Genomic DNA, 9,327 nt, shown 5'->3' with positions numbered 1-9,327 from the left:
GCACCCTCATTTCACCTTCATTTATCTGCGTGTAGCTTACGGGGGCCTCAGTTCTGGTAGTCTTGAAGCCATAGATAGCGTAAGAGGGTCCTAGCAAAGCTTTCGCCCTTACTCTTGATCATGTTCTACGTGACGCTGGCGGTAACACAGGACGTTCCAGGTCCACCGCTATTTGAGGGTGGCGCTGGTGAACACTCTCAAGGTTCGTATACAGACAACATTAATACCCAAAAAGTAGCAGAGTGGACAGCGGCCGATGTAGCTCAATTGGAAGAGCACCGGACGCAATATTCGGAGGTCGTGGGTTCGGTTCCCACCATCGGCACGTTGTTGTTCCTTCTAAATCGTATTTATCGTTCCCCTAATCAGAATAAGTGACTAATTTATGTGACTACCGAAGTAAAAATTAAAAAAAGACAAAGTATAATCCCCAATGCTTACCTTGGCCTCGCCGACTGTTGGCTTCTTTTCTTCTTTTACCGTGAATAGCACGTAACACAAGCAATGATCAAAGAAGCTGAGTTACGAAGGCAAGCCCACATAGACGGATAAAATTAAAGGTAAAGCCGCAGATTACATAGTTTCATCTGCACTGACATACGTGCAGACTTGGTGATGACTGGTATTCGAACTGAGTAGGATGTTAAAGAGCACAGGTGAGAGGACGGCCACTTCAAGAGCCCCTCTGATGTTTTGATAGCTGCCGGAAATAAGACCTTTTAATGCACATAAAGTAGTCGGTTTCGGACGAATGGAGACAATTGCGTGAATAAATAATGTGGAAACCGCATTCTGTAGTACTTTCAATAAGATATTTGGCTCTTCACCGTCATAAGCATCGGCTATTTCTAGTGTCACCAAACCAGCATAAATTTGTGGTGCCAGGAAAGAATTCACTCTCAAGGGCGTTCTATGAATTCGATACGTAACACTTTCCGCGGAAACTGATTTGCCAGGCACCAAGAATATTTTCTTGGTTCACAAACTTTGAAGCACGTGGGAACACGTAGGAGTATGACATTTCTACTAATGTACAAGTAAGATGGTACGACACTGTTTTAATATTATTTAAAGTAAAGCCGCTGCTATTATATTCCAATAAAGAGATTATTTTAGCTAGTGTCCATTTAGGATGTATACAAGAATGCTTTTAGAGAAATTTACCAGCTATAATACAGAATTAAAAGGCGCGTCAAATAGGAGACATAAAACTACGCAGGAGACAGGACACAGAAAAGATGCAGACAGGACGAGCATAGACTAACAACTGATTTATTGAACGAAACGTCCTTCCTTCAAGAGCATAACGCATGCGCGACCAAACTTAACGACAAAAACGAACGTAGCCTACCTTATAAACCCACAAAGTCAAGTTTTTTCTGATACAGGTGAATTCATGCATCGCTAACACAATTTTCTACACCGTATCTAGCAATTTGCCAGACTTTAAAAATCTCGCTTGCCTTCCTGTTCTTCGCGCAACCTTTGTGTGCTTGAAAAGCGGCGTACAAAATACTTTTTTCTTCTTGTCATTGATCTTGCAAGACTGCCAGTGCCTTGCTGAATGCTGCCCACCGTGCTGGCTCAAAGAGTTATTGTGCTCCTGAAGGCCTTTATTAATGTAGCGACCCGTCTGCCCTACATATACGAAACAACAGCAGAATGGGATCTCGTAGATAACTACCATCTTACAGGCTATAAACTTAGGTCTGTGGTTGACTCCGCACCCTACTTTCTTTTGCAGGTTATCACTTGTTAACCGGCATAAAGGAGACAGTTTACATGGGGTGGAAAAGAACAGGTTGACACCAAATTTCCCTCCCAGCTTCTTGAAACCGTGCGAGGTCTTGTGCACATAAGGAAGGACTTCAAACGTCCTCCTCTCGCTTTCAGTGAGTTCTTGTTGGTTTCGTTTCAACCGTAGGGTTTTTAGCAAAGATTCTGCGACAGCTTTCAGAAGAGCAGGAGGAAACCCCGCAGAGTAAAGCCGATCTACTTGACAGGTAAAACTACATTTAACCATGTGTGGACATGACTTGACAAACGAGGATCCTAAACATGAGGTTGCGATTCCCCTTTTTACGAGCTTTGAGTGGTAAAAATCTTAAGGTAAAAGAGCCTTCTTAGATCTTGGTAAACAGGCCCAGCCTAGATGGCCCTCAGTAAGAAAAAACAATCTTATGTCTAAAATCTGTAAACAAGAGCTTTCCGGGAGCTCAAAAGTAGAATTCAGATTAGTGGCTTCGGATTTGAAGGATGGCAAACCTTCGTTCGCAATAATTTGCAGACTATCGTCAGGGTTGATATTCAAAAGGATTAGAAAATCGTCAACGTATCTGACCCCACGCGAGATTTTTGAAGCCAGGATATGGCGCGGAAAAATGTGTTAGTGAGGCATCAATTCACCTGTATCAGAAGGAACTTGACTTTTTGGGTTGGTAAGACAGGGTACTTTTGTTTTTGGCGTTAAGGTTGGTTGCGCATGCGTTATGCTCTTAAGTAAAGGACGTGGCGTTCAATAAATCAGTTGTTAGTCCTGTCTGCACCTTTCGGTGTCCTGTCTCCTGCGTAGCTTTACGTCTTTAGAATGCCTTACCAACTAGCCTAGCATCACACACTTCTAGAATTTATCATTTTCGTCATTTCATCATCAGCGCCAGGAGCAGCGTCTGGTAACTTCTCCATTATAAGAAAGAGCTCCAAATGTGTACTTTGTGTCATACTTAACTAACCGAATCTTAACGCTACATAGGGGTTGTTTCATCTTTAGTAAAGCGGAAAATATCATCATCTTCAAGTTCCGACAGCAAAACTTTTGAGGTGTGCATTGAACATCGTTGACTTTACGAAGTTATATCTTCCGCTAGGTGGCGTGCTCTCCTGCTTACACGTCAGGCCGCCACGTGAAATGCATGCTTGGAGCCTCAACTGCGTGCGCGGTGGGGGCGTGTTGCGTTGTTTTTTCGTGCAAATGCTACTTTGAGGATTCACGTTGAGCCGACGACAGAGTCACTGTTTTGTGCCCGGCTGCAAGAGCGGGTACAAATCATGCAAAGAAAAGTGTTCGTTGTTCGGTGTGCTGAAAGAACAGGAGGTATTTCAGCAGTGGCAGCGCAATATACCAAGAGCAGACAAGCCGCTTGAGCGAAACGCTGCCGTGTGCGAGCTCCACTTCGACAAACAGTTCGTGTCGCGCCATTTCGAGCATATTATAGACAACAAAACTCTGCGCCTCGAGAGAACGAGGCCGGTCCTTCTGCCTGGCGTCGTTCCGACCATTTTCCCAAATGGGCCTTCGTACCTGTCAAAGCCCGTTCCTAAGAAGAGAAATCCCAAGGAGAGGTTGTGTTTATCGTCTGCGATGCCAGCTGGCATCGCAGACGGTAAACACAACCTCTCCTTGGGCGTTTACCTTCCATTTGTGATGTTTTAGTCTTTAATGGTGCGAGCGAGCTCGATAACAGGGCTCAGTGCGTCCTCAACAAGAGCGGACGCTTGAAGAAGAAATGCGCGATGAAGAAAGAGTGAAATTGTAACCAGTTAAATTTTTCAAAATATAAACTTATACGTTTTTATCAATGGTTCTTGCAAATTGGTCGTATCAATTGCCTTTTTCCATTTAGTTTTTGAACAGATGTTATTCATAATAAAAACAAAAAAAAAACTAATTCAAATATGATTTGCAATGAACAGCATGCACTCGGTCAGTTACTTGGGACTATGTACTTTCGATCTGAACATTTTTTCTGACATGCCAAATTGCTTCAATATATATTGCAATAGCTGTGTATGAGTGGTATAACCAGACATAATTGTCGAGGGCGTTATACAGCATCGATAAAAAATTGCAAAAAAGGCCGAAAAAAGGAGTTTAAAAACTTTCGGAAGGTGTTTTGACCTCGAAACAGAGCCCTGGCTACGCCCCTGCTCTATATTGACAGGCGTATATACAGAGAAGTATATTGGCCTAACAACTTGCTATGTACTAACTTTATATGAACTGATCTAAATACACAAAAGTATCAGTGTATGAACTTCGTATTTACACATTTCCATAGAGATTAAAAGTACGTACAATATTGATAGAGTAAATAAGGTGTTAATACAAATTCTAAAGACTGTTGACGACCATTTTTGTAAGGGAGGAAAGCGACCACGGATGAGCGAGGAGCTGCAGCTGCTTCCAGGTGAGGAGTCGGATGAGTCAGCGATGGTCACATCCGACTGTCGACTTGCTTTCAACCACATGGACATTGCCCCGCCTTCAGAGAGCTGGGGAAAACACGTGTTCAGTGGTGTGCCACTGAAAGTCGCGTTCAGCGTGTGCATACCCGGACCGGACATGAGTGTTCTGTGCGCCGAGAAGCTTGTGTTGTGTACTATAACTGACGACACGGTGACGCATGAAGTGTTTTTGCGCGGAGTGAAACTCGTGCTAGACGAGCCTGGCGACCTGGCTTCCATTCTCCAGGCCGTTCATAGTATGCATGTATGTTCAGGGGCAGGAGTTCTCGAAGAGTTCCCGTTCGCGTGTTCGAACTCTAACTTGGTAGTGTGGAATGGGAGCCTTTACAACAAGAAGTGCACTGGAACTTCGCTTGAGCGGTGTGTAGCGTGCAAGTATCTCCGGAAGATCTTGATAAATCAAAGATGCCGGAGAAAGAAAACAAACTCAACAACTAATGTTGGAAAAAAGGTGAAACTGAAAACTCAACCTGTGCGGCGCTTGAAGGCCAAAGTGAGTGGCTTGGACCAGATAATTTCGCAAATGAAAGCGGAAAATGAGAAGATTGAGGAAGCGGCACTTCTCAGAAAGATCGACAACCTCCCTCCTAAACAGAAAGCTGCCATCCTTCATTGTTTCGAAGCTGCAAGCCGCAAATCACCAAATGGCATGCGCTACAGCTCCGAATGGGTTTTGGAATGCGTCATTATGCGTATCAAGAGCCCAAGGCTGTATGAGCATGTGCGCAGGGAAAAAATTTTTGCACTTCCCAGCCGCACTTGCCTCAGAAATTTTATGAAAAAGTATGAGAGCAGCTTTGGTTTTAATTCCACTGTCCTCTCAGGAATTGCAAAAAAAAACTGAAAAAATGGATGAGTTTCAGTGCCATGGAGGTCTGATAATAGACGAGATGAAACTCGCCGAAAACTTTGCAGTGAGACAAGGTACTGGAAAAATTGATGGCTTTGTGGACCTCGGTGCATTCACTGCTGACCACGAAAAGACAATGCCTTGTGACCGTAGCATGGTTATAATGTTCCAGCCCATTACGGGGTCCTGGCACCAGGTATTAGGCGTTTTAGCGTCGAGAGGGAACGTGAAGACCCACTTGCTTTCCAAGATTATTTTGGAAGCGGTTGTTTTATCAGAAAAAGCAGGTCTTAAAGTTGATTATATCACTTGCGACGGGGCATCCTGGAATCGCTCGATGTGGCACCAGCTTGGTGTACGCGGTACCACTGCAGCTGTAACGCCATCAGTACAACACCCTACTGAAGATGGCAGGCGCCTCTTTTTTCTGTCAGACTTTCCGTATTTGGTTAAATGCATTAGAAACGGGTTCATAAAAGCGGGGTACAAAACACCACAGGGTCACGTTGACGTGCGACCAATCAAAGTTGCCCATCAATTGGACAAGTGTGCAACAACTCGAAAAGCGATGCCCAAGATAACTAATGTACACTTAAACCCAAATAATTTTGAGAAGATGAAGGTGAATTATGCTTTTCACCTTTTCAGCAGCGAATTCCTGCGCGGGCTTTTTTTGTACAGAGAGGAAATTTCAAATTCCTGCACGTACAGCGAACCAACAGAACAGTTCATTACCTTTATGCAGAAACTGATTTCTGTCATGACCTCAAGAGTGCCTTCAGCAGCACTGAGAAAGAACTCAAAAGAAGAAGCAGTTCTGCAAAATGCCCTGGATTACATCAGTAGGTGGGACGCCAACACAGGGCCCAGAAAGGCAGGCTTTTTGTCTTCCAGCACTGCAGAAGGCCTTAGAGTGACACTGAAAGGCACACTGGAGCTTCTCACATATCTGACTGAATGTGTCGGATATAAGTATTTACTAACTTCGAGTCTCAGCCAAGATCCACTTGAAAACTTATTTGGAATCATTCGGCAATTCTCTGGCTGCAATGATCATCCTACATCGTCTCAGTTCCTAACAGCAGTTAACTGCTTAAGTTTTTATAACCTCGTGAAAGCAATGAACACAGGAAACTGCGCGGGCGATGCTATAACTTCCTTAGTCGGAGTGAATGAAGCTGCCAACCATGCAGACACTCTAATTGATAAGGGAAAACTTGATGAGGCTTCAAGTGTCCTCGACAAGTCCGAACTCGGTGACCATATCTACCCACAGCAGACCAGCGACGCAAGGTTGACATATTACTTGGCTGGATATGTGGCTCGAGAAAGGGTGATGGGTACAAAGTCTCGGGAATCTTTCGAGCAGCTTTTGACATCTGCTGAAGATGCGGATGAGGGTCTCTCCTCATTTACTGCTTTTTGCGATCAAGGAGGCCTTCTGTATCCTTCAGTCCAGTTATTCGCATATGTCGAAGCTTTAGAAGATGTGTTTACTATGTGGTTCAGTTGGAACAAGCTTCATCGAGACAGCATGGTGGAAGTTCTTCACATTATGCAGAATGTGCCCCGTGTAGGATGTCAGGCACACCAGCAGGAACTCACAAACAACATAGTGAAGTTCGTTCTTCTTGCTAGGCTTCATTTTTTTACCAAGTTCCTCAATAAAGATCGACCTTCAGCAAGCGAAAGGAGGAAGCACTGAAGCTTAGAAGAACAACTTGAGTGGCAGCAACTCCTGTTGGACCTACCACATGTTCTCACTTGTTTGATGCAAAAATCCAACATTTTAAAACTAGTGTCCAATAAGTTCGGTCTGTTTGACAAATAACCATAGTGTTGGCTGCAATTTGGGATTTTGTTCGATGCGTTAGTGCCCATCATTTGTGGAATAAAAATGTTTTGTACAGCAGAAATTCGTTTTTGCTGATAGAAGAAAAAGAGCTAAAAAACATCTTAGGCAAATAAACATTCAAACAAATTAACCTCACGGACAAATACACAACTGTCAACAGATCGTATTTCTCGCTTTTGCTCTGTACGATGTGAACTTGCCAGCTTTTCCTTCTTGTGGGTCCGGCAAAGTGCTCGGCAAAGTGCATTACCTTTGATAGCGGCCTCGCATCCCCATTTCGGCCAAATTCCACAAACGTCACCGAGCCTGCGATTGTTGCTTATCTTTCTGGAAAGTGAATTGGGGGCTCCTGGAATGGTTAGTGTATCTGCATGCTAAAGAAGTCGCGGAGTTGATTGAAAGAAACGCGAGACCCGAGAGCGATCCGCAACAACGAAATTCACGGCGAATAAAAGGCAGCTTTGCGAAAGTATTCACTCACATTGGCACGACACACATGGTTGGCAAATAAAGATGCTGTGTACATGCGCAAGTCGCAGTAAGAACAAAGAATACAGCGGAACCCAAAGGCACGTCGCTAAACGCGGCCGATTTACTGCGCGGAGAGCAGACGACTTCGCTGCGAGTGGACGTGTAAGCGGGTGTCAGTGCCACCTGGATCTCCCTCTCCGGAGCTTCGCGGAGTGGATTCACTGGCGGAGGCGCGGTCAGCACACTTCCCTAGTCTAGCCACTGTACTATTGCCGAGAAACTGAGCAAAAGCGGAAGCTTGCCACAATCGTAGACACAGCAGTTACTGCAGCTGCAGACGATGCGAACGCTCGAGAAAGTTTTTCACTTGAAGTTATAAACTACGGTTTTAGGGGTCACTTTTGTCCTCCATTGTATGCTTCATTTTTTTGCAGCCAATAGCAGGAAGTGACTGTTATTTTTGCCTACGTCCCTCATAGCGATCGAAGTAGGCCATGTGGCGCTGTAGTATGCATAAATGCCAATTAGGTACCAGGAACTACTATAGACCTCTGTCCCGCATACGATCTGCTGTATAACAAAAGCGGGCCTTCTCATGCGTTAATTCCGTCCGTACATATTCATTACGCCATTAAGAACTATCAGAAGGCTGGCCGTATAGAGGTAAAATAACAAACACATTTATTTTTAGGTTTTTGATTACTCACCGAAGTATGATAATTTTGTTCACGGAGAGTACAAGCAGAACCTTCATCCATTAGGCACCATCAAGGCGTGCAGTCTGATCCTTGTTTTACCTACCGGAAATGGAGGCGCCTGACATGCTGATGGACCCAGCAATAAAATGGATGTCCACAACAGTAAACCAGACCAGGCTGACGGCAGCATCTGCAGCAACGCTTTAAGAGGACCCCTCCTTCACAGAACAAAATAAAGATTTTGCAACATAATCAGCCTCTTGACACAATTTTAGAGCGTAGCTCTTCGGCGCCCGTTCCTAGGCTTTGCGGCAGCGGCGTTTCCCGTAGTAATAATATTTATAATTACTTGTTCATAGGAAGGGAATGGCGCAGTATCTGAAGATAATGCCCCTGCGCCTCGTAACAAGCTCCACATTCACTCCCACCTTCCTTCCTTCTCTTGCGATCCGGGTGTCCACAAAAACAAGTGTGACAGTTACAGTGCCTTACCATTGATGTGAACCAATAATGAAAGGCACGCTTCAGACCTCAAGTGGACATTCACTCCTACCTTCCTGCTTTCCCTTATGGCGCGATTCAGGTGGTACACCAAAAGAGGTATGACAAATACAGCGCATTTTCATTCTTGTGAATCAATTATGAAAGACATGCTTTAGAGCCAAAGTGGAAGACATGACCACACATGGTACGCACTGCAATGATTTAGGTGTCGACAGAAACAGGTGACAGATTGTTCGCCTTTCCATTCCTGTGAACCAGTTATGAAAGGCACGCATCAGAGCTCAATTGGAAGACGTGACCACACACGGTGCACACTGCCAATTCATGAATAATGCGAGCAGCCACACCGAACAGCAGGGTAACATGTGTAGTAACCGAGAATTCACACACTCACAGAGAAAAGTATCATATTTTGCTGTATCTGGAGTATATACGCCTAGTTCACAACGGTAAAAGAAAAAACAGCATTTCAAAAAATGTCTCGAATGGCATCGTTTTAGCATTAGGCTCTCTGGCTGCCGTTCCTGGGTTTCCCGTCGTCGTAGTCGCCGCCTTTGTCCCTCGTAACCAGTTGTCTGTAATTGCCAATACATGTCTTGCTCGAAGTATTTGCCTCAATCTATCGAAAAGCTTCGCATTAGGAAGGACCGTTATTGTCGCCGATGTTTTTCATACGATTCCTTATAAATTTGCTAAACAAGCCT

At 44.5% G+C, this 9,327-nt stretch overlaps 1 non-coding gene across 1 annotated transcript; it reads left to right on the top strand.

Moving 5' to 3' along the window:
* Positions 1–252: 252 nt before the first annotated feature.
* TRNAL-CAA (transfer RNA leucine (anticodon CAA)) lies at positions 253–325 on the top strand. The gene has a single exon. It is a non-coding gene; the product is annotated as a tRNA-Leu (tRNA).
* Positions 326–9,327: the final 9,002 nt, after the last annotated feature.

This window comes from Amblyomma maculatum, chromosome 11 (genome assembly GCF_055883805.1).
Source record: "Amblyomma maculatum isolate TAMU_Amacu chromosome 11, ASM5588380v1, whole genome shotgun sequence".
NCBI classification, from domain to species: Eukaryota; Metazoa; Arthropoda; class Arachnida; order Ixodida; family Ixodidae; genus Amblyomma; species Amblyomma maculatum.
The sequence above is the reverse complement of the archived record's forward strand: the minus strand, read 5'-3'. Positions and strand labels throughout refer to the sequence as shown.